The sequence below is a fragment of the Alosa alosa genome, chromosome 22, assembly GCF_017589495.1.
Source record: "Alosa alosa isolate M-15738 ecotype Scorff River chromosome 22, AALO_Geno_1.1, whole genome shotgun sequence".
In the NCBI taxonomy this organism is placed as follows: Eukaryota; Metazoa; Chordata; class Actinopteri; order Clupeiformes; family Clupeidae; genus Alosa; species Alosa alosa.
The window spans coordinates 12,143,244-12,170,381 of NC_063210.1; the positions used below are offsets into that span (position 1 = coordinate 12,143,244).

A 27,138-nucleotide genomic window follows, 5' to 3' on the forward strand; every position below is an offset into this window, starting at 1 on the left:
TCCTGTTAATAACCCACACACATCCAAACACACAGTATATGCTTCCTTTTTGCACACAATGAGACAAACACACACACACACACACGCCTGCACACACACAACAAAGTCCTCCCTTCCTTCCAGCAGCACATCCAGAACACTCTCCAATCATCAGTGTCCATCTGGCCGAGAGAAAAACAAGTTTTCATAGCCACCAGTACGTGAAGTGAGAGAGAAAGAGAGAGTGAAAAGAGAGAGAGAGAGAGAGAGAGAGAGAGAGAGAGAGAGAGAGAGAGAGAAAGAGAGAGAGGGGCCAGGGCAGCCATCGCCACGGCAGCAGAAGGCATCAAGCGGCACTGGGCACTGCTGGAAAGTAGGCTAGCCTAAAGTAGGCTGCAGCACACTTTCACAACCTCAGCCTCAAACACACACACGCACACACACACACACACACAACTGGGTCACACTGGCCGGGGTTAATTCTGTCCTTCAGGTGATGCTGTGTGGGGTGGGGTGGGTGGGTAGAGTGATCGGGGGGCGGCGCACGCACACACACACACACACACACCCACTAAATACAGGCATTTGATCCTTTAAGACACATTCCAAATACATTCAATAAGTACACATGAAAACACATACAAAGACACACAAATGTATCCAACAAACACACACAGAACAGCCCGACCACTAACATTTCATCAACAAATAGCCACACACACACACAGGGGTGCACTCAACTTCTCACATACACTGGAACCTCACAAACAAGAGCGAGCATGAGAGAGAGAGTGTGGAAGAGTGAGAAGCCCATCATGAATACTTTAGGGCAGAGGGCAGATACAGGGACATCAGACATGGTCACATCCTGTCAGCCTCCTTATGCGACAGAACAGGACAGTACTTGACGGTGTTTTAGAAAAGTTGTCTACTGTCCTTACTACTGGCCCTCTCTTCCTCAACTCAGGTAAGACTTGACAGAGACAGCTGGGAGGCTGCATAGCCTGAAGTCCCTTTTTTCGGAGTGTTCCTTTGATGCAGACATTCAATCCTGACGTAAAACGCAAGAATGACAACAGAATGTTCAAAAGTTTAAAATCCCTGACACATCCGATGAGGTCACAATGCTGTGACGCATAACTAACCAATCATTTATGTCCGACAAAAGCCCTTCGACCCCTTGCGCAGGCCATCACTAGGCCAGCTACTCCTTTCTTGGCCTTGTAGCATAAAGACCTCCAAAGCAAACTCACATAATTGAGTTTCAGACAACTTTCTTCAGAAGTACAGGCAGAGCAATAAGGCTGGCTTGGGCAAAGCTACTTAAAGGATACCAGACGCCCAGTAGAACTTGAGTAACATTTTAGCTCATATTGCATTGATACAAAGACGCTAATAGAAGTTAATGTGATTTTGGCACATCAGGGAAAGAGCTCAATGACAGCTGAGAATGGACTGCCACTGACGGCAGACCAAAAGCACTACGATGAGGGCACCAACATTTCAAAGGCATTGATTTCTACTGAGGCATACCTGATAGCATTTGACTGATTAGGCAACACAGTGATGGATTTGCAGCAGATCAGAGCCAGATCAAAGCCAGATCATAGCCAGATCAGAGCCAGATCAGTCATGGGCATATTATCAGTGAGAGCAAACGGGAGACAGATCACTCAGATCAAGACCAGATTAAGGCCAAGGGCTGACCAAGGGCAGATCACGACCTGCCTGTGGTAGAGTGAGCTACACACACAACACACAGCAGAACAGTGGTAGAGTGATTCACACACATATGCACACGCACACACTGCTCATCATGCTTCATGCCCCACATGTTCTCCAGCACTGGACACTGCCCAGCAGCACTCATCAATCACGGGGAGAGGCTGGGCCCTGGGCCGCTGGTGGGGTCCACTCTCCTGATCCCGCTCCATTTCTCTCTCCCTCTCTCACACACACACACACATGCCCAGAGCTAAGGCAGAGCCCAGTCATCCATCAGTGTTCAGCAGACCTAGAGAGGAGATACAAGACACCACACACACACACGCATGCGCGCACGCACACACACTCTAAATATCCTACACACACACATAACTCTTTTCTGCACAGACGCACTCTACTTCACACACAAACACACTCCAAGCACCTCACAACTACCTCAACGATCCTCAACCAGTGCTCACGTGAGAGCAGAGGAGACAAGCAGATGTGAGCAGACTCGGGATCCTGTTCTCAGAGACAACATCAAAGCACAGACTAACTCTTCAGACTTTGTAGATGACAACCGAGACTGCAAGACAGCTGCTTTTTTCAGTTGATGATAATATCTTTATTATAAACTGAGAGTGAATAGATAGATACTGGTACTTTATTTATCCTGAAAGAAATTTAGGACAGGAGAGTAGCGCCTTAAACTTCTTTACGACACATGGGCACTGGTGATAAATGCTTTAGGGAGTTGCCATAATACCCCCTTCATGGAGAGAAACCAGTCAAGCGCATCACAAATCACCACAGCACAAAGCAACGATCACCCCGCTTCGCTGGTTTTGCTTTCAGGGGAAGGGAAGTAACGTTGACCTCCTATCTGCTTAGCAGCCAGCGGAGCCGCACTGAGCCGAGCCGTGTCCAATTTCAGAACGTAAACACAGAACTCGTAGCAGCTGGGAGCGCCATGGCAACCAGGCCCCCATCACGGAACCTTCCGGTAATCTGAGCGCACCGTCGCCAGCACAGGCAGGCAACAAAAACGAGAGAGCAGGAAAGCCTCGCTAGCTCTATATGTTCCCAAGCTGAGTATGGTGCTTCAATACACATCCATCCTCCCTCATCTCCAACTTAAGTCATATAGGGCAGAGGGGAGATGAGCGCTAGCGGACCTCTCAGTGTCACAAGAAAAGAAGAAACTACAGATATCCTTAATCACTTCATAAGTTTTATAAGTAACTTAAATGTTTTGCCACTATTCTGGTCTGACAAAGCCAAGGCAGACCGACCATTAGGTTTCACCTAATACATTGATCCTTCCAGTCAGTTCTAATCTGTGCTTGGGACAGGGGACTTTACTGAGAGCCGACTGACCTCTCACTGGCAGTGGTTGTCTCCTGGAGGCCTGAGCGAAGCAGGGGGAGCGGGTAGGCGGTGCATGCCAGGAGCCCACTACCTGGGCTAGGGAATGGGGACAGGTCCTCTCGGGCTGTGGAGAGAGGAAAACAGAGACGGATGGATAAAGACATGGGTCCACATGTATAATGTATGCACATGCACACACACACACACACACACACACACACACACACACACACACACACACACACACAGAAACCAAGCACATACTAATTAAATAGTAACGTTCAATGACACCTTTTCTGTCTATATCCATCCGGAAGTTCTGTAAAATAACAGTCGAAAATGCAGCCCAACAGTAAATCAGAAGCCTTCAGAGGGCAAGAGGTCAATTACTATAAGTCTATAAGTCTTGGAAATGGTGGACTGATACTTTCATGTAATATACTGTATATGATTCAGTGACCTCTAAATCAGACCACCAAAAACACTTTCCTAGGCTGAATAATGCTTAACTATGTGTTTGTACAACTTTAACATTGTGGAATACTTACATGCAAAAACACACTGGCTCTATTTAAAGACTCAACAACCATTTCCATTGATTCAAAGGGCCAAAATGTAAAAGTAGACACCAATTAGCAACAAACCATTCTGAAATAAGCCTGAGAAATGTACTAACTCATTGAAAATAAAAGAATGTTCCTCAACATTCCTAACAATGCAATATTCTAAAATTACAGATTAAGTTAGATGAGGTCAGATATTCTTTAGAATGCTTATTTTACAACATTCTAATTAGTTTTGTCAGTATTTGCTGAAGGATAATGCATAAAAACAACCCTCATTTTAACATATTTCCACCAACTGGATTTTAATGGACTTTTACTATGGTGTTTAGATCATCAATTGAAATATAAAAATGTGAAAATAAATTCTGTTGCAATTAGTTTTGGGTCAGACCTTACTTTGCCTGGACTAAGAGTTGCTGAGCTCCCTGGGGCCAAATAGTTTAAAGTAGTGGCGCCACAATAACAACATTTTGACTTTGATATAATACCATGCCTACAGTAAGTATCTCGATACCAATACGGAAACGACCCTTCCCAAAATTAAATGTTTGAGGCAGATTTGCAGCAAACTTGTGGGTGATTTGTGGGAAACAAATGAGTTCACTAGAAAATATTGCCAGAAGTCTGCCAATGTTGGCCGCTAAAGGCAAACTTCCAGCAAAGTTCTGGCAACAATGAGAAGTTTGCTACTAGTGGCAAATGTGTTCGCCAGTGATATGCCACCACACTTAGCCAAACTTCAAGTGAACTTTTGGTGAAAACCTAATTTGCATATGACCTTGCTGCAAATTTGCTGTAACCTTGCCAAAAGTTAACTGCAACGGTTTGCCAGAAACCTAATTTGCATTTGAAAATATAACCTTGCCGCAAATTTGTGACAACTGTTCACCAGAAACATGAAATTTCTGTAAGAGGATACCACAACAAAACCAACATCCGTAATAGAAGTAATAGATTAGACCTCAACAAAAGAACATGGAACTGCATGGAAATGTCTGAGTATCGCAATACCTCCCTAGAGAGATCGGGGTCTCTCTGCATTCCCAGTGCTTCTTCCACAGACGGAAAACCTGATACTTCATATTACAGTACCAGAGAAGTGAGGTAGTGAGACTACAGTCAAAGGAGTTGAGTAGTTTCCTGCACAAGAATGTAAGTGGCTGCTTTGGTACTGTGGATCACAGAGATAGACCTCAGGATTGATGCTGGCTCTGGCACTGGAATGTCTGAGGAGTCTGGTGGTCTGTGACATTCCATTCCAGAACCAACAGCAGGGAATAATACTGCCCTCTGCTGGACACAAAGTCATGATGCAGCCTCCCTATGCATGGACAGTGATGTCGGATCCATCCTTCCGTCACATCGCTTTCACGGTCGAGTCAAGAGAAATTATTCTTGACCTACAATACTGAAAAAGCAAAGTTGGGCAATGTCCATATCATCATTTCTGTCTAAATCATCATTCACTTTTTTGTGTTTTCTGAAAAACCTGAAAAAAATTACTTATGCCATTATTTTAGGAAGGTGACGATATGCAACTTTTTTCCTCTTGTGTCTCTGACTTAGGTGCTTTCTGGGATTTCGTCCTATTTATTCAAGGAATTTCATGTAAACAATATGTTGTTTACTGTTTACAAAACATTCAAATTAATGTATATTGCACTCTCCTATACATCAATGTAAAACACTAACTCAAGATCACACAAAGAGTAAATTTTAATATGCACAATATGTAACCCTTTTTTTAATCATTATTTCACTGAGCAACTCTGCGTCTACAACTTTACGCTACTCAGAACCGGGTCACCCTCTCGGCGGCTGCACGTGATCCCACATCCACCCCCACGTGACGGGGCCCGTGTTTGTGTGGAGTGGAGTGGTGATCTATGGCCCATATACTCCCACATCTACTATTCCTCCTGCTTAACCCCGTCTATTGTCTTCAGTGCCCCACATGGGAGTCCGATCCCCACATCCCCACCCCTCTCCTCTCCTCTCCTCTCCTCTCCTCTCCTCTCCTCTCCTCTCCTCTGGTAGTCTGCCCCCGCGCGACATGCATTTCTTTTGTTCTCATCCTAATTGAATTAGGTTCACATTTTGCAGCAGAAAGACACGCTGTACTTTATTGTACTGCTGATGGCTCACTCGCTCGCTGGTGCCTTTTCTGCTTTTAGAAGTGGGTCACAATGTCTCTTCTCTCTCACTCTCTCTCCCGCTCTCTCTCTCTCTCTCTTGCTCGTACTCATGTGCAAACACGCAATGCATGATCTCGCCCCCACACAAACACAGAAGTACACACACACACACAAACCACAAAGACACCTACATAGGACAGGCAAACACACACACACACACACACACACACACACACACACACACACACACACACACACACACACACACACGCATGCATGCCTGCACACACGCACACACACCATCCCCTTGAAGAAGAGATGGCTGTTGGGGTGCCTCTCCCTAGCTCATCCTAACTGCCACACACCCATCCCAGAAGACAGACCTGCAGATAACCCCCTACCCCACCCATCCCATAATACACCACCACCCACTAGCCCAGTCTTATACCTGTCAAAGTAAACAAACAGTCTGGGATATACCTTTAACCCCAAGGAAATGACACTGTCATCCAACGCCTGCAGTCAGTCAAACATTCTTTACATTTACTGACAAAAAAATCTCTGACTAATACAATCCCTCTCGTCTATCTGCAAATATGAATTAGGTATTTGCTGTATATTCAGTCATGTAGATGCTTTTGCTTTTATCCAAAGTGTATCAGAGTACCTCCATTTGATCAGTATTGAATGTTTTTCCTGGGCAGGGGGGCTGTAAGGGGGAGGGGTGGAACAATTCCAAGGGCCCTGCACTGACAAGGGGCTCTAGAACATAACAACCACCATTGTTATTACTGAAGGGGCCCTATACTACATGTTTTTAATAAGAGCCCAACACTTCTAGAATGCAGAATGCCCCTTCTGCGTAGAAAAGCAGGTGAACAAGCTATCTGATCTGCCTATCGAACTTTCTGTCTGGATCATCATTCAATAGCCATAAATGCTGCAGATATGAGTTAGCGAGAGCTGAAAGTCCACATGCAGCATGGGAGACATCAGACAACATAAATGGATTCACTGCCTGTCATGTTTACTTACAGCCTTGTGTTATCTCAACTGAGGTTCATAGGACAGCCACTCAGCTCATCCCCATCATCGCAGAACACAGATAGGATAGTGCGTTCATGTGGCTGGGAAGTGGGAAGGTCCCCACTTTGGAACTCCATACTTCCGAACTGAAAGCGTTCACTTGACAACAGCAAACGGGCCACGTTGCTAATGTTCATAGGCTAGTTAGCCAGAAGGCTAACATCACGTAGTTACTCAAAGGTACTCTGGGAAGTACTGTTCAATATCACAATCCCTGCGCTTATGAGTATAACATAAACAAACAAGGAAGTGACTTATTTGGGCATGGAACAAGTCCATTTTTTGTCTTTCACTATGTTGAGTGACGTCAAAACTTTCTCCTGGGGGCTTTCACGAAGCTCCCGCTTTAAAGCCCAGTTCCCAGTTCAGGTGTGACGTACCCCCCCTAAACGATAGAATTCTCCCACTTCCCTGGTGCTCATGAACGCACCAGGAGCCCTCACCTGGCCCAAAACCAGCAGAATCTTGAGGCACGAACACTGTTTAGCAGTATAGCACAAATGACACACAGACCATAATAATGTAAGTGCAGCCATCACAGTAAATCTGCTTGGGCTCGATCATGTTGATGTTCATGTGTGTGTAGGACTCTGTGCTGTGGTGTTAAAGGGGTGATCATGTAGATAGTGTGTGTAGGACTCTGTGCTGTGGTGTTAAAGGGGTGATCATGTAGATAGTGTGTGTAGGACTCTGTGCTGTGGTGTTAAAGGGGTGATCATGTAGATAGTGTGTGTAGGACTCTGTGCTGTGGTGTTAAAGGGGTGATCATGTAGATAGTGTGTGTAGGACTCTGTGCTGTGGTGCTATAGGAGTAATCGTGTTTCAGTGGTGTCACAGGAGTGAGAAGAGCATTAGAGGAGATAAGGCTGCTTGCATGTGCCTGCTATTTATAGCCTGGCGTCGGGAGTAAAGGGTCAAAAATGAAGCTCTCTTTCAATGTCCTCACTCTCTCTTTCTATTCTCTCATTTTCTTCCTGTTTCTACCACTCTCTCATTCTATTTCTGTTTCCATCCTATTTTTCTTTCTTTTCATCTTTCATTCCTGTTTTTTCTGGCCTCAACTCCTCAACTCTCCATCTCTGTCCTGTTTTATATTTTTTAAACTTTCTGAATATATAAAAGCTAATCTTCCTGTCTCGACAACTTTCTGTTCATTTTCAGCCCCCCCCCTCTCTTCTCCCTCCTGTCTCATATTCTCACCATCCCACTGTCTCAGACTCTCACTCTTCCCCTCTGTCCCAAGCACACTATCTCTCTATCTCACTCTCTGCTTTCACTCTTTCTCGTTTCCGTTTGGTTGTTATGAATGATTATAATGGAATATATATATATATATATATATATATATATATGCTCTCTCTATATATATATATCTATCTATCTCTCTAATATATCTCTCTCTCTCTCTCTCTCTCTCTCTCTCTCTCTCTCTCTCTCTCTCTCTCTCTCTCTCTCTCTCTCTCTCTCTCTCTCTCTCTCTCTCTCTCTCTCTCTCCTCCCACTTCGCCACGCCCCTGTGGTTTGTGTTCAGCAGCTCTGACTGTTGTTATTGTGCGGCATGGGCACACATACATTAACCATGAGAGTCCGACAGGGCACCGCTGAATGAAGGGATTCTCTCAGACAGACAAAAGCACTTCAGAGACACCAGGACCCCTGAGGGAGTCGCTCTGTGCCACCACTACGCTCTGCAGGACACTACACAACACAGACAGGATCACATGCATGCTATCTGACTTGCCACAGGTGGAGATGTGTGTGTGTGTGTGTGTGTGTGTGTGTGTGTGTGTGTGTGTGTGTGTGTGTGTGTGTGTGTGTGTGTGTGTGTGTGTGTGTGTGTGTGTGTGTGTGTGTGTGTGTGTGTGTGTGTGTACTGGCAAGAACATAAAAGAGACGGTAATAGATTTACAATACTATTGTAGTACTATACTATACAAACTTGTGTGTGTGTGTGTGTACTGGTAAGAACATAAAAGAGACGGTAATAGATTTACAATACTGCTATACTATACAAACTTACAGAATGTTTCTGTGGTTTTGTGCCTTTGTCTGTGTACTGTGTGTGTGTGTGAGAGAGAGAGAGAGTAAGTGTGTGTGTGTCACTTCCCAAGGGTCTTTATTTGCTTATGTACACACATTCATTTATCACTGGCTTTGACAGCGACCACATAGAGTAGAGGAGAGGAGAGGAGAGGAGAGGAGAGAGAGAGAGAGAGAGAGAGAGAGAGACTTCCTTATGCATCCTAATTTTAGGCAGGTGGCACAGGCCAGTCCAAGGACAAGCCCCAGCAGACCTGCCTGGAGCAGGGCTGAGCACAGCTGAGCGCCTCCCTGCCGTGAGCAGCCAAACTGCAAACTGGGCCTTCTTCAGTCCAAACGCAACCTCCTGCTCCTTTGAACTACCACTTTAGGGACAGCATCAGGCACCAGGCACTGCCATGCCAGTGGGTGGGGGAGGCATTGGATGCAGAGGGGGTGAGGGCACCCCAGGGTTAAGGGCAAGAAAAGGGCAGGATGTGCTGCAGAGATAAAAGGGGAGCTGCAAAGCATGCTGGGATGTGAGTGACAGAGATGGTGATGGGGGGGTATTAAAGAGGAGAGGATGGGGAGAGAAGAGGCCAAGCAGAGCACTTATTATAAGATGAGGGCTTACAGTATAGTGTGACAGTTACATCACTCTGGGTCAGGAAGTGCTCTTGTGTCCTCTTCAAACAGTAATAGAGCTACAGCAGTTAGAGAGAGTTAAAGACAAAGTCACTGAGGTATGGATGGATGGATGGATTTCCAACTGATCCGCTTCAGTTCAATTTCAAAAGAGTCCTAAAAGTGTGTATGTGTGGGAGTGTGTGTGGGTGCGTGTGTGAGTGCGGTCGTCCGTCCGTGTGTGTGTGTGTGTACACACAGACCACTGTCAAAACACAGACACAGGAAGAGCCGTCTAAAACCAAGGAATTATGGGTAATCATTTACAAAACTGCATATTACCCAAAAATCCCATCTCCCTATTCGTGGCCCCCACCCCTCACCACCTCTATGTGACCTTAACTTGGTGCGTTTTGAACAGCGGTGTACATGATTGCTATGGGTCTGAGACACTGGATCAGAGATAAGCCACCTCTATGTGACCTTAACTTGGTGCGTTTTAAAGAGCGGTGTACATGATTGCTATGGGTCTGAGACACTGGATCAGAGATAAGCTCGTATAGACCACTTCCCCAAGCAAAGGAGAAGTCTCCCTCCCAGTACTAAGCCATGGGGATAATGGCTCTAAATTGGTTGGCTCACAGGGTGTGAGACAGAGAGAAAAAAACAACTGGTGCGGTGGTAAAACAAGTGAGGGGTTTGACAGTGTGTTTATTTGTGTGAGAAATAGGACACAGGATGTGCTACAACAGAGCCTTCATTTGCCATCTTTTTCTATTCTCCACTTGTCTAGACTCTCTCTGTCTCTCACACACTTTCTGTCCTTCCTTTATTTTCTTATATCTGTCTGTGTAAAGGACTACAGCATATTTTTCATCCTGCTGATATTCTCATATAAATACTTTAAGTGTATTTGCCATCAGCTATTTCTCTCTCCAATTCTTTCTCTGTCTGTCTGTCTCTCTCTCTCCTTTGTCCCCCTCTCTGTATGACCAGAGATGGCTGCCGTACCATTTCTTTTCATTAGTTTTTATATAGCCTATCTGATATATCCATAAAGTGACTTAAGGGTCATTCCAAGTGAAAACAGCCAAAATCGGGGTATCATGTACATGGTACCTCTCAGATTTAGCTGAAAAGTGGTGAAAATATGCCTTATGTTACCAAACGAGGGAATCTGAAGTTTCAGGTCAATATCTCAAACAGTTTGCCATTTGAATTTCGGGTGCCATGGCCGTAATTGACACATTAGAATTTCACATTTCATCTTTTGCCATTTTTGGAAGCCCATAATGTGGAAACTGGTGTGGTATTTCATTGTAGCCTGTACTACACAACTACACTGTGCGTCAATAACATCCTCACATGGCCATCGGACCAAAGACAGATCCCCTGTTGGGTGCCATTCCAACATATCATTTGTTGTGTCAGTGTGCCAGACATCTATGGACGCAGTGCTCGCCAATTCAAACTTGACCAAAAGGACCATGACAAAATTATGCCACTGCTTCCACAATTTCTTGGATAATAGTTAAAGACACTATTCAATTAAATTTTCAATTAAATTTTATTTGGAGAGTGACAGCGGCAAGGAAAAACTCTTACACTATGTAACATTCTTGTTATTTAGTTCTTTAAAAGTTTGATTGTGGGTCTCTTTCATGGGGGATAAGGGGTTAATCCGTGACAGTCTCAGTATTTCATTGTTTGCCATCACTGAGCATAATACTAAGTTATTAACACTATTTTCATGCTTTATCATCACTAAATTCTCCCTGATATACATTCCAGACTTCTGGAAACAATGTCCAAAATGGTGCATTATGAAGAATAAAATTCATATTATGGAGCTTCATAGTCAAAAATGTTATTTCATTAAAAGAAAGAACAAATATGTATCTTTATCTGGTATAAATCCCATTAGGATCATCAAGTGCCCACATGGTCATTTGGGGGTCCAAATATGGGGTTCCAAAAGAGTCACCTCTGCCAGAGAGGGTTTTTGGACCCCCATAAAACCCCCGCCAGTGGTACCATACCCTTCAAATTCATTTTGGCAAGAGCAAGGTTCCCACATATAACAAATAATCCTGTTAAAAATATATATTTAAATATGATCATTAATTGTGGTGCTAAGGCCACCCAAAAAGTGAAAAATCACACATGCCGTCAACATTTTTTAGGACTTTGGTGACCCACCTCTCACCCAAACAGTAAGTAATGTTGATTCTGCCTAAAGATGAAATGCCAAAAGATGAAATGTGAAATTCTGTCAATTACGGCCGTGGCACCCGAAATTCAAATGGACGCCACGGGCAAACCGTTTAAGATATTGACCTGAAACTTCAGATTCCCTCGTTTGGTAACATAAGGCATATTCTCACTGCTTTTCAGCAAAATCTGAGAGGTGTCATGTACATGGGTGGCTGAGTTGGCGTGGAATGACCCTTAATAGTGTGCTGTCTACTAAGACCCCCTGGGCCAGGTTACTGTATACATGACAAGAACAGGAGTGTCTCTTAAGAAAGTGTCTCTAGAAAATTACAACTGCTCAGTTTTGCACATGTTTAGTATTGTCTAATACCATCAGTGGCAGCCATATCTTTACAGTTTTGAGGTGAAAGATGCTTTATGCAAGCTCCCCACTACTTGATCATTGGTCAGCCTGGAAAGTGGATGGTGGATTCCTTACGAATCGTAGCAAAATGCTGAGCTGGAGAGATGTTTACTATCTTAAGTCAAACCAGCAGAAACCAGGAAGATGGTAAGCCAAGGTGAACAATGTGAGATCTATGGCATAATTGAAATACTTAATCTTTTTCCACTTGTGTTGTGAAAGTACAAATATTCTATAATAATGATAATAATGTCCTTTGTGTCAGTGGTCTGTCGTGGTTATTCGGCAGCTGTGCTCGAACAGTGTGTAATGAGAGAGCTTAATTTTGCCATTGTGAATTCTCTATCCAAGACCATCCAACCAGTCCCTCCAGTCTTCTACACTGCCACGTGACCCACACACACAGTACAAACATTCCCTGTACAGACACACCCCTACCCACTCAAGAGACCCTTTTGAACTCACACGTGCTGGCACACAAACACACACACAGTTGGCAGGAAATTAGGTAATCAAACAGCAGTCGGAGCGTGAAGGTAAACACACTCCCAACACACTCCTCCTCACACAAACACACATACAGACACACACACACACACACCACTTCCTGATTCCAGCCAAGGAGGTCTGACTGCCGTGATTATTTATGGAAAAATGGGCAAAGGAAAGGACTCATGGGCACTGAATGGCATGTGTGCCCAGTGGATTAAGTACCACACACAATCAGTGCCCTTCACCCAGGCCAGGCAGACAGAGTGAGTGGGCAACGCGAGACAGACCACAACAGGCCGTCTGCATGCCTGGAAACACGTCTCCACTAGGATTGAGAGTGTGTGTGGAGAATCAGCCAAAGGCAAATGTCAACCACCTCCACAAGTTCACAAGACAGATGGACAGGACAGACATTACAAACTAGACACACAGAGATATGGACAGACCAGACACAGAGACATGCAGAAAGACAAACTGAAACTAGACACACATACATATAGACCACAGAGACACACAGACAGACAGAGCCCTCACCATTTATCACAAAACCCATTCAGCAGAGACAAAGAAGGTTCTGGAGACCCTGGAGATTTTTCCAGCACGCACTGAACAGACGGCAGGCAGAGCGTGAAGCGAAGCCTGCTGCTGTGGAGACGAGGAAAAGCAGGCTGCCAACTCCAGCTGCCTCGCGAGGGCTGAACACTCTCCAGGTTAACAAACACTCGTGCTCATCCACACACCAATCAGCAGGAAATGAATTGTACATTTTGATTGGCTTAAAGATGAGCGGTGAAACTGTTATTGTTTAAAGGAAAGGTCCAAAATGTTTCAGAGAAACTGACAGAAGCATTACTGAAATGCCAACAAGTGGTCGTGTTACATAGGCTAACTGCCCCTCGATGTTTAACACACACCTTTATGGATCAAGTCTTGCTTAGTTATTTAACGCACTGGGCTGTCCTTCATCCAAAGCCACGTACAAGTCAAGGGCAGGTGTTCATTTCATCAGTTTATGTTCTCTTCCATAGGAACTCTGCCCAAAACCTTGTCCTTGCTAGTGCCTTGCTTTCCTGTTTGAGCTATAGAGCACATTCCATCTCAGATGGGCATATTCACCACCTCTCAGGGACAAAGGGACTTTGCTCAACCCACACACAACTACAAGAACACACTGTTTTGGGCTGGGTGGATGATGAGATCTTCAGAGTACTGTTTTAAGTTTTATCAACGCTATATTTACACCATTTTATCAACGCTATATTTACACCATTTACACATTGCAAGTGATTTAGACTTTAAACTGGCTGAATGTAAACATTACGCAGCTGCATAGCACGTCACCACTCAGATCAGAATATTATTCCCGCCATGGACATGTTGAACAGATGGACTAATCAGGATTTGGCAAACCTCGGTAGGGGGGTGGGTGGGGTTGGTCATTAATACAGCCACTGTTTGGGGATGAATTATAATATCTCTGTAATCTGCAGGCTCAGCTAACCCTCTCCTTGGCGGTTTGCACCCATATGTTTCCCATCCAGCTTTGGTAATTCACTTTGGTAACTATACGCCCACACACAAAATCCAGGTGGCATTCAAGAGTCATTTTAGGAACGACAACACAGTAGAGGCCAGCCAGGAAACTATTCCACTCTCTGAGCAAAAAGCCTTGTGTCGCTCATGAAGATGTCCACCTCAGCCTTATGTTGACAGAAACACACAGAAGAGATCAAAATCAGAATCAGAGAGATGGAGGATGTGGGGAGTGAGACTGTCACTACAACCACTCTGAGTAAAATGTCTCCTACCATTCAAGGGGACAATGTCAATATTAGCATTCTGTTGAAATAAATAAACATTTAGCAGTCGCGCACTCTCTTCCTCAGCGCTGGTCAGTGCTATTCCTGCAGTCCAACCTCTCTGATAAACGACGATTCCCCCCGTTCTGACACCGCCTGACATAATGCTGTCATAAGAACATGAAATAAGAGACTAGAAGGCCATAACTCTACACAAGCAACGACCCTCTATCTCAACTCAGGCCGCAAACTGGTATGATATGATGATATGATGTGAAGAGGGGAAAGTGGTTCAGTGTGATTGTCAGGTTCTGTTTGGTTCTAGACTGAACAGAGTGAGGGGAACTGTACGGTTGGGACACGGAACCGGACAGACATGATAAACGGAGATGTACTGTAACTTCCTGCAGAACTGAATTAAAAGGTCTATGCACAAACAAGACAAAAAGGAAGTGCTTTGTCTTTATTTTTTTACCTAGACCTTATCTTTGATTTATCCTATAAACAGACGGAGAGAGTGTTCCAGTATGTGCTGACTGCTGAGTCTCCATTTCCTTTGTTTGACGAACGTCTCCCACCTAACTGCTTGCTGTTCCAAACAACAGAACAGAGTCCTCTATTTGTGGGTGTGTGTGTGTGTGAGAGAGAGAGATAGATAGATAGAAAGAAAGATAGAAAGAAAGAAAGAAAGAAAGAAAGAAAGGGAGAGAGAGAGGGAGAAAGAAAGAAAGAAAGAAAGAAAGAAAGAGAGAGAGGGAGAGAGAAAGAAAGAGAGTGGGGGTAGCTTAGCCTAGCCGCCAATTACTGAAGAACAACAAACACAGAGGTTGGCTCCATGACTCAGGCACAGACAGCCAAAGCTTCCAGGAAGGAAAAAAAAATATGCGATATAAATAGAGAGACATTTCCCTCAGAGGAGCTGACAAAAATATTAGCAGGTAACAGAAATTAAAACAGGCAGAGTTCAGTGTCCTTCTGTTTCAAATGCGTCCCACCTAGTCTCCACAGAAATGCTCCTTTGACTTTTTTTTCTGCTTTTTCTAAAGTCTGTCCTGACAGGGAGGCTGGCCTTCTGACCTCTCCAAAACAGGAAGGACTTCTCTTATGGTTACAGTTTCTCTCAAGGGACGTACAACCCCACCCCACACTCCTCCTCCTTCTCCCAGCCTCCTCCAGTAGCACAAAGTGTACAATATACACAAAGAAAAGTATGCGTGGAACAGGGCTGAGCAATAATCTGCCGAGTCAGCAATCTACAGTCTACAGATGGGTCCCAACGCCAGTGAGGTAGTTCTTTCTCTCTCAACGCTGGTGAGGTAGTTCTCACACACACACACACACACACACACACACACACACACACACACACACACACACACACACACACACCAGGCTTGTGCAAAATTCCAGAATTTAATTGAAACTGGCTCTTAAATTCCAAATAAATTCTTGAATTTCACTTGCATTTCAATTGAGGTAGCAAACATGAAACAGAATGTGAGTTGTGCACAACCCTGACACACACACACACACATACACAGTAACCAAACATCACAAGCTAACTAAAGAGAAACATGAAGACATGCAAAATACACACATACTGTACAATTTAAAGCACACATAGACAGAGTGACACACCCACATATTTACACACTAAGAAACACACACACACACACACACACAGAGTCTAAACGCCATAAAGCTTCAGTATGATTGATAATGCGCTTGCTGAAATGGAGCACTACATCAAAAAGCCACAGCGCAGATTTGGCAGGCCTGATGGTGGGAGTGTTTTTTCCTTGAGGTCTTGGAGCAGAAGAATGCTTTCTTCACAGTGTTGGAGAGGAGACATTCAAAGCATGCAGGACGAGTGCAGCCTGTGAACTTATGCAGATCATCTCCCGGGGGCCGGGGGCCAGGGGCCCTTTCTGCTGCGTTCAGGCTAATTGAGGAGGTGCTGTCTGGTACTCACGCTTCAAACTCACGCTACACAATGATGGGCATCTAGAAGAGCCACGACAGCAAGAAAGTTTTATTCTGATGAATGAAGGACGAGTCAACAAGATGGGTGTGTGTCTGCGTGTCACTATGTGTGTGTGTGTGTGTGTGTGTGTGTGTGTGTGTGTGTATGCGTATGCGTGAGTGAGCAAGTGAGTAAGTGAGAGAGGTAAGGGGAGGAAGAGAGCTTTTTTTGTGTGTGTGTGTGTGTGTGGTTGTGTGTATGAGACAGTTCTTTACAAATACATTCCTTGGAACAACTCCTTTCTGTTCTCCAGGGGAATGTGGTTTTGGTCTCTCCAACTCCAGACTAGACAGAACATCAGCATCAGTGTTGAAGCCCCATTATTAAAGCGGAACACAGTTCTGTCCTGTCCTGTTCTGTTCTGTTCGCTCTGTTCTAAGTGGCTGGTTCTGTCCCTCCCCAGTGCAGCTGGCTGTGCTCGCCTTGCAGGCATCGCTGGCCCCAGATCTCACGCAGGGGAAGTAGGGAATGAGGGCGGGTGGAGGCAACGAACAAACGCAGAGAATTATTTTCCCTCCAGTCCGTGCCCCACTGTACACCCCCGAAATATCTCCTCCAGGGCTCAAGGGGCACCTAGATCATGTGATTAATGACACAAACACACACACACACACACACACACACACACGAGCAAAAAGCACAGACAAGACAAGCACCACACACACACACACACAATCACACGTGCACATACACATCCACACCATCACAGTTTACTCAGAACCTACTGGATTTGTGGTTATGAGAACCACAGTCATGAAGGTAACAGCTGGCAGTCAAATCAAAAGGACAGTGCTTATCACAAGGATTTGAGAGTTGGCCCATATTCAAGTCTTCCCACACAAGGATTTTGAAGTGTTTCATACTTTCAGAACTAACACTATAATGGTGTACATGATAGACCCCATTTCATTTGATTGAATACTGAGTCTTCCTAGGATAGAGGTTAACTGTCTGGAAAACCGCAAGCTGCACAATAAAATGCAAAATCAAATCAAAGCATGATTATATCATTGCTCTGATCTGATGTCTTTAAATTAGTATGAGCAGTTCTTTCCAGTGATTCACAAACAGAATAAGTTTTGCATTGGAGGAAGTCCCGGGTTAATGGCAAACTCTCACACAAAGAAGACTCTTGTTTTGGGTTCGCTCTCCTGTGCGGTGTACATGGCTTTGAGTTAATATTCCGTTAGGAGCTAGAGTGACATCGTGACATGTTTGAAACGCGACTGACATGCCCAAATCACGAGACAAGTGTTGTTGTCTCACAATGTCGCCCCTGTTCAAACGAACGACGTTAATTACCAACGATATTCACAAAACCGCGTCGTTCGTAGCCGTCATCAACTTACCGTAGTAGTAGGACTGGATCTTCTTCTGCAGGATGTAGAGAATTTCCGACTTTGAGATCGCTCAGTCTCGCCGCTGTCTTTCGAAATAGTCCATAAGTTAGGCTACATGTTTCCCTGTACTTTCCCAAAACAAAACCAGTCGATTTCAAATAATTACGCACAAACTCCTGAGAAGCTTGCTATAGCCTACAGATGCTTGAAAGACTGCTTCCCCTGTTTTACACACACATAAACACAGGCACAGGCGCACATGCACATGCACTCACATACTACTCCTCGCCGTGATTTGGACGAGCGGAACTGTCTGGAGGGTGCGCTCGCGCTCTCCAACTCACATGACGCAGTCCCTATCCCCACGGACAACACGACCCGCCCACATGGCGCGACAGCTTACTAGCCCCTTCCCCGGAGAACCTCCATCCCCACCCCCGCCTCCGCCTCATTTATGAATTCTAGATAAATATCCAACCACCAATCTGTTGAGAGATTAGATGGCGAGCCAGAGAACGCGTTTGAATTACTTTAGTACACTCTTATAATGAATGTATTAGAAACAACACAAACCGTGTTGTCCCTATCTGGACATAGAGCTGGACAAGTTGTGTTATTTTCAAAACATTTGTTTCAAGAGTAGAGTGTAAGTGGAAGGGTTTTTTTGTCAGTGGAAGTCTAAGTTACTTTGGAGTTGTTCTTTTTTCCTGTCTGCTAGTCCAGTGCCTTCTAGTTCAGATTTGGTTTGACAGCATAGCCACTATATATATATATATATATATATATAGTAGTAGTGAAATTCTAATTACAGACATATATATATATATATACAGGAAGGAAAGAAAACAGAAACTTTAGAAGAAAAAAGAATCATGCTCTTGGTTGTGTAATAATAAAATGCTTGTGCAGAGCAAACAGAGTGCTGTGATGTGCAATAATTGTCCTCTTTTGCAGTTAGGGGGTTAATTTGGCACGTTGCTCTTTAGGATTAATTTGCATGTTAAGAGGACACCTCATTCCTGAAATACTCTAAACTTTTGTTGTTGCTGCTTTTGCTGCCGCTAAGGCATTTGTTTCAGAAGCAAAGTGTTGGCTCACAGGAAGCCTTGTATCAATCTTCACATTTCTTCTAAGAAATGCATTTGAAATTGTAGAAGGTGACACAAAGACTGGTGCCACCATTTAAAAACTCAACAAAACATTGTAGAGTGTGGTCTGTAACACACAGTCACAATACAGTAAATAAATATCAGCATTGTTTTGCGTTACTTCCATAGAGGATGTTATTGCATAGATATTAAACAGTCCAAGTGTATCAATAACCAAACCATCAATGATTCAAGTGCCATCCTCTATCTTAGCTTTTACAATAAGTGATTGTTACTGTGTCTTATCAGGCAGCTCTGAATCTATTACAGCTTTCCTTGTCTGTGGTAAATGTTGAGGAATTTGCCATTAGAGATCTTGCCGTCAGTCCCCGACCCAGTAAATGCCTCCATTAACATGCCTGAGAAATAGAGCTGATGATCTGATGAGGACCCATGTGAGCTTGGCTGGAGTTTTGCTCAGGGTAGGGCAGAATTACTTAGATGTCAAGCAACAACTATGACTAAAATAGGAGACATTTCAATGTGGAACGATCATTTTTACATATGTCTGTCTGGTTATCAGTGAAATGCAGGCACACTACTGTTTTGTCCAGACCACAGTCAAATATGTGAAAAAAATGCCACAGTCGAATATGAGAAGAGTACTTTTTGGGTAAAGACTAGTGAAGAGTGATTGTGGAGTTGTTTTGGTCCTCTCTTGGATTTGCAGTGCTATAATTGAGTCATAAGACAAACTTCCAGACAGGGTTTCCCTCTCCAATCTACTTAATGAAGGGCTAAGTCCATGCCAGTCTGAATAGGGCTAAAATGCATGGCTGAGCATAGCTTCCTTTTCTCTCTCTCTCTCACACACACACACACACACACACACACACACACACACACACTGACACACACACACACACACACACACACACACACACACACCCAAACAACCCACATAAACAAACACATTATCTTATCTTGGAAAACCCCACTGTAAGAACACACACTCATGCAAGTAAAATTACACAGAGAGAGAGAGAGAGAGAGAGAGACATGAACAAATGGGTGGTAGGGTTAGGCTAACCCTGTAAACTGTTGATTTTAATGTTAATGTTCATGCAATGTGTATTGATGTCATTATCACTTTGGACAAAAGTGTCAAGAACCACACACGCACACACACACACACACACACACACACACACACACACATACATATATTTAATCACAAGGCAGTCCACAGCCCTACACACATACGATGCTAATTGCAGTGCTGCCAGCCCCCCCCCACACACACACACACACACACAACCGATACAAACACCTCAGACCAGACCAGGCCGGCCTGAGAGTTTAAAATGGCCATTTGAGACACACACACACACACACACACACACACACACACACACACACACCGCAAAGCCTCTCTCTGATGAACCATCCAAGGCTGAACTTCTGTCTGGTTTGACAGGGCACTCGGTCCATTTCTTTTCTTTCTGCTCTTCAAAGCACATTCTACATCCACCACTTCACCCCCCGCTTCCCGGAGCCCTCCCCAATCAGCTCACAAGTCGTCTACCGGGAACCAAAACATCTAAGCTCTGTCTTTGTCTGTCTGTCTCTCTGCCTCTCTTTCTCCAACTCATTCTCTCTTTTTCTGTCTCTCTGGCTCATTCTCTCTCTCCCACCCTCTTTCTATTTATCTCTCTGATTCTTTCTTTCTTTCTCTCTCTTTCCCTCTCTCTGTATCTCTGGTTCTCTCTCTCTCTCTTTCTATCTTTTTGCTGACTCATCCACTCACACACAAGGCCGCTCTCCTGGACTTGTAAAATCATTTGTGCTCTATTGTGTCTGAGCTTTCGGAGGAATCCAAACTCCACGAGACTCGGTGCTTTTTTGTGTCTCCAGTGCACAATGTGCCTTTTCACACTCTGCAAACCTGTAACACAAGCTCTTCCTCTCACCGCTGCGTGTTTGGTGTGGAGGTGGAGGTGTCAAACTCCGGTGTGTGTCAGAGAGTACGAAAGTCCTGCCACGTTTTTCTTTACCTGTCCACTTCACACAGGCTGTTGACTTCACTAATTACCTCATCTGTCGGGCAGAAGAGTTGAGCAAATTATAGTCAGCTTTAGTGAACGGTTGGAGGAAATCTGTGGTAGGACTTTGACTTTCTGAAGCCGGAGCCTTCCACCTGTGGCCGACACCACCGTATGTTTGGTGCTAATGGCCCGCGTTGGCAGCGGAACAGAAATTCAGTGTGCTGCGAGAGCCATGTTAAGTGGTCAGAGATGTTCAAATCTCTGCACTCTTAGCCGTTTGCCAATTGTCCAAAAAAATAACAGCTAACAGAACCTTATGGGGAGACGTGCTAAAACCAGTTAACCGTTACATTTTCTTTTCACCCAAAGATTGGAATCTACCCTTTTCAGAAGTTCAGTTCAGTTTCAGAAGTAATAGCTGTGACATGGAACAGCAGAACTGAGCCAGTGTTGCTAATAAGGCAACAAGCGGCAGAACAACCTGCTGTTCAGTCACACATAACTGCACCTCAAAGCCCTCTCTTTCTCACACGCACACACACACACACACACACACACACACACACATACACACACACACAAACACACACACACAAACACACTTTCTTTCTCTATCTCTCACACACAATTCTCTCTCTTTCCCTCACACACACACACACAAATACACATAAGCATTCTCTATCTCTTTCTTTCTACCTCTCTTTCTCATAATGTCTCTGTCTGTCTTCACTGACAATACAAACAAACACACACACACACACACACACACACACACACACACACACACACACACACACACACACTTCTCAGTCCCCCGCTTTGTCTTTCCAACACACACACACAAGTTCTCACGGCAGCAGGTGTTTTCACAGAGGGCTGCGGTGACACAGAACCAGTTCTTAGACCAAGATAAACAGTATTAAAGTAACACTATATGTGGAGGACAGAGCGTTGTACAAACACTACAGAACAAGGCCCTCACCCAGAGAGTAGGCTCAGGACTCTAGGAATCAATAGACCTTTTACACATTTACACACCGAACTTATAGTGATAATATCACAATGCCAGATAAGGCCTACAGACATGATTATGTGACAATTTGAGACGAATTGAGAGGGAAGTCAGAGATACCCGGTGTGTAAATGTGAATTTGCTCAGCGAGTGACTCTGGCGATGAGTAATGATGCTCATTACCTATGCCCATGAAGCCGAGCTGCACCAATCACATCGGTGTATCTGATATAGGTGGGCCAGAGGCGAGCTAAACAGATGACGATAGCGTTGCAACGTCGATGTCCGGAAACATTGGTCGTAGTGTTATCCAATTGCGTCGACGTCTGGAATCGGTCAGGAAACATTGGTCATAGTGTTAACCAATTGCGTGCAGAGATATTTTCAAATGCATGCTTGGTGCCGCCCCTCGAGTTGGGCCATTTTCATTACTCGTAGCCAGACCTTAATCTTTTGGATTGGGTCTGGTCCTCCAGGCTAAGTCAGAGATACACTACTCATAAAAAGTTAGGGATATCTGGCTTTCGAGTGAAATTTAATGTTTCAGTACAGAAACTACTGAAACGTTGAACAGTTGGACATGTGCATTCAAAAGTTTAAAGGGCACATTAAGTTATAGTGGATATAGTTTTTTATAGTGGTGTTTAAAGTTATAGTTTCAAGCCGAATATTCCTGACTTTTTGTGAGTAGTGTATGTCTAATCTCAAACATCTGACTGTCACTGATGCTTTTGATGCAGTCTGCTCTGCCTGAATGGAGAGTCTGTTCACATGGCATGAGACCAGACGCCTGCACCATTGGGCAAGATTTGCAGAGCAGCTAGTTAAACATGCTACAGCCTGGGGAAGGGGGAGATTTGTTTGTGTGTGTGTGTGTGTGTGTGTGTGTGTGTGTGTGTGTGTGTGTGTGTGTGTGTGTGTGTGTGTGTGTGTGTGTGTGTGTGTGTGTGTGTGTGTGTGTGTGTGTGTGTGTGTGTGTGAGGGGGGGGTAATGTGTGGTACTATAATCATATCCAGAGTGTGCGATAAAACATGATTATAGCGCCATAGTAAAGAGGGTCTAATGGAGCAGCAGTGGCGCTAACCCAGTCAGCAGATTGGTGTTATGGGAGTGCAGAGAGTGTATGTGTGTGTGTGTGTGTGTGTGTGTGTGTGTGTGTGTGTGTGTGTGTGTGTGTGTGTGTTTGGGGATTGGTGGGTGTTTGTGAGTGTATGTGTGTGAGCGCCCAGAGAGAGGAACAGAGGAATATTTTTATATGAATAGAATGTCATTGAATTTGACAGAAAAGATACACTACTACTACACACACACACACACACACACAGACACACACACATACACGGACACTGAACAGAATGGACTCGAAAAGGCCCACTGGGCAGTGATTTACAAACCATAAGGACTAGTAAAGGACTCGGAGGAGACACAGACATCGCTGGCGCCGTGCAGGCTAGACCTAGCTGACAACAGTTGGCAGGTCAAGTGTGCCTGTGCCCGATCATATCTGGGTATTCTGTAACAGTTAAAGAGAAGGAACAGCCGCACAGATTTTAATGCTCTCAAAGAGTTTTATGTTTATTCTTTATTTTAGAGCCCCATCGATATGGGATTTTAAAGACCGACACCGATTTCAATATTTGAGGATTTCAGAGACCGATAACTTAAATATATTGGCTAATATTCATTTTTAACAAACACAGTGTTAACCCCCCACCCCCCACCCAATATTTAGCATATTGAAAACTATGATATGATCAAGGTGAGACATACTGTGTTTAAATAAGCCAAACTACTAGCCTAATGAAAGGCTTTTATACAATAAATACATATAATCAGATAAAGATAAAGATAATCAGATCTATGTTCTTTGATAACCTCACACCACTACCACAATAGCTTATAGGTTTTTTCAGTAGGTTTTTGGTGCTCATCTTACACATCAATAATAAGCTGTACATTTAGAATGTGTGCTAGTTTGTGTGTGAGTGTTTGTCTGTGTGTATATAGTGTGTGTGCCTGTGTGTATCTGTGTGTGTCAGAGTTGTTATCTTTGACGTTTTTTATTAGTTATTATTCTTATTTAGCCTCTCTGTTTGGTTTTAGTTAGTTTTACAAGTACAAATGAGGGGAGGTGTGCCAGCACTGTTTTGCAGTAGCAGCATAATTCTACATATTGTTCAGGCTACCTTTTAAGAAAGTAGCCAAATGATCAAATTAATGAATATTGATTACCTGTAGATATATATTTAGAAAATACCCGTATTTCTATGTGTTTTGCGGTTGTAATTGTGGTCCCTCAGTTAACACTCAGTGTCAAAAAGCCTTCAGTGTCTTGAGCTCTTACTGGAGCTTTATTTAGCTCGGTGCTGAGGCAGTGTCGAGCCACATAGCTTAGGGAGGAGTGTCGGGCAACAATAGGAAGTGCATTGAGAAAAAAGTTTCTGTGTTGCCTCATCAAAGGTGAGAAAAGAGCAGGATACGGGCTACTCTCCAGTGCCCTCGAGTGCCTCTTGCTTAGTGCATTCAGCAGCTTGTTAGGAGTATCACAGTGTGTGTGTGTGTGTGTGTGTGTGTGTGTGTTTGTTTGTGTGTGTGAGGTGCATTGAACACGGTTGAATGCAGACATTCTCAGTTCACCTCAAGCATCTGTTTAGTGTACTGGCCACTCACACTAATTAGCACTAATTAATTTTTCCAGTTTATTTAAACATTATTTGTGTTCTTATGCAGAATGTATCAATTAATATGTAAATGATTTTTCTTTTTAGAATCATGCACTGAAAAAAAGTTTTAGTTTCCTCACTATCATGCTTAAATTACAAAAATGTTTTGGCAACTGCAAGGTAAAGGAACATTTACTTCCAGAGCTGACATCAGATGATTTCACAGGAAGTATGGATTGCAGAGCAACATTCCGCTTTGGAATGTTGTGGAAGAAATAAGGTAAGAAGAATCTGCAGTAGCTCACACCACTCTGTCTGGTTGCTCCTCCATAGATGATTACATTAGATTAGATTCAACTGTATATTATGTCAACTAGGTGTATTTTGTTATCTAAAATACCATGGAAAACAGGACGAGGAAGCACTTACCTATCTTGATCTTCAAAAAACTGCAAAACCTCTAAAGCAAACAATGGCTGTTGTCTTGGTTACACAGTACACTGGAATAACCTGACAGATCAAACATTGGAGTCAAAGATTCTATAGTTAATCAACCGTCTCTGGTGGAGTGGTGTTTGATTAGGGTACTTTCCTTGATAACAGCTGCAACAGTGAGTCTAGAACAGATATGATGAGGATCATTAGTGGAGTACAGCATCCACTGCCACATGGGAATATTTCTAAATATGTTCTTGTTGAGTGCTCTTTAAACACCAGTCGACCCTGCTGTGATATAAGGAATCTGCAGTTTCCTGTTATCCTTGTTCACATTTCAAAAGGGAGGTTAGTCAACACAGGCATAAAGATTAGGAAAATATGAACGGTTCTCTTCTCTTCGTTCTTTTAAACGTTTATTCAACAACAACAACAACAAAAACAGAAACTCAATCAGTCAACCCAGAGCCAGTCTGTTTTTTTCAGTCAGTTCATCCCCTGAGTTCAAATATAAGCAGACTAAGTGAGCTGTATCCCTTGCCCTCATGTCAGCCCTTGTTTGTGCTGTGCCCTGTGTTGTATTGTAAACACGTCTGACGCAGGCACTGTTGCCTGATATAGCTGAGCAGATGTAAACGGCGTAAACAAAAGGTTGTGTGCACAGGTGATGAGCACACCTGGGGTCAAGAGCTGTGGAAGCCATAGCCAGAGGCACAGAACCCAGAGGAAATACTTGTGTCAGCGTACATGTTCCACTATGGACCCTTTCAACAAGGTAAACAAAAACAATGCTTGATCGTTCTACAACAACATTCCATATGTTATCTTAATGCAGAGGAAGTAGATTGGGGCCCAAATAGAACATTCAAGCATTGTTTTTGTTTTTATTGTTGAAAGGGTCCATAAAATTGTGCTTTGTTACATTGTCTGTCTCATTTACATCATATAACTTGTACTGTATGTGTCCGAAATAATATCTACATTGTCTTTACATTTCCTTTATTGTATCATCTATTTTGTACATTGTCTGTTGTGTGTCTAAAACTTGGTTAGATAAGCTGTTTTTTGTTTTTCTGTGTTTTTGTGCATTGGACATTAATCCCTTTTTTGAAGGAAAATAAATAAATGTTTCTGTCTCACCTGTTAGTTTAGGTTTCACACCTCTATTATTTTAGTCAGTTACTGAGTCAGTGTTTACACTTCTGGCTTTGTTGTTGGTTTATGATGGCCACATGATCATCATGATCAAGAGCCACACCTGTGTGTGTTCATGGTGGTACGGAACCAAACTGTAGTGTAGTAGTGTAGAATATAGCGAGCAGTGGGAATCTTATTGAGATGATCCTCATTTCTTCCACAAATGTAGAGAGCAGCACATATGTCCCAAACACAGGTGCTGGCTGGCTGGCTGGCTGGCCAGATTTTGTTTCTTATCAATAAACATATAAACAATACACATAAACAATAAATATTTATTAAATACTGTATCTTTTCACAGCATGCTTGATATGTTTAGAACATTTTTAATGGGCATGAAACGGTCCTATTTTTCAATGGCCACAGAGGGCCCTCTAGTGGTCATAATATTGTAATGCTAAGGGGCGTGGTCAGCTTATCAAGCTCCACACCTCTCTGTCTATAGTGGACCAATGTTACTGGACCAGACTGTAAATGATGCATTGGTGTAGAAAGCAGAGGGGGAATCTGCCAAGTTGCTCTATCTCGCTCTGTCTGTACTGGGCCATAATTCTCACACAGCACATCCACACCCTAAACAGGTGCTGCAGCAAGTTAAGGCCACTTGAGACAACTTTCAATATGAATTATATTCATACAGTATAAAGTAAACAATAACCACATATTCAGAGAATGATAACTATTTATTAACAGCGTAAAAAAATACAGTAACGGACATGGTTGCAAGTACCTTAACTCCCCTAACTTCTCCAGTATGGTTGTGCCCTCAGGTACTTTACATATGGTACAGTCATATGGCTGACAGTGCAAACAGTGTATCAGGAGACCTTTGACAGTAGAGGCAGCAGAACTTTCCAGAACTCCTTCACCAGGCACTGGTTGTTAAACTCTGTCTGCAAGTCCTTTAAAGGAGAATTCCGGTGTGATATTGACCTAAAGTGT

General features: G+C 43.7%; 1 protein-coding gene across 1 annotated transcript in view; it reads right to left on the reverse strand.

The window, feature by feature from the left end:
* Positions 1 to 18,094, reverse strand: part of lzts2b (leucine zipper, putative tumor suppressor 2b) — a 32,556-nt gene extending 14,462 nt beyond the window's left edge. The window contains exons 1-2 of the mRNA XM_048232679.1: positions 17,765 to 18,094; positions 3,064 to 3,178 (exon numbers count right to left, since the gene is read on the reverse strand). The gene's annotated coding sequence lies outside the window, so the exon portion shown is untranslated. The remainder of the gene's footprint in view (positions 1 to 3,063; positions 3,179 to 17,764) is intronic.
* Positions 18,095 to 27,138: the final 9,044 nt, after the last annotated feature.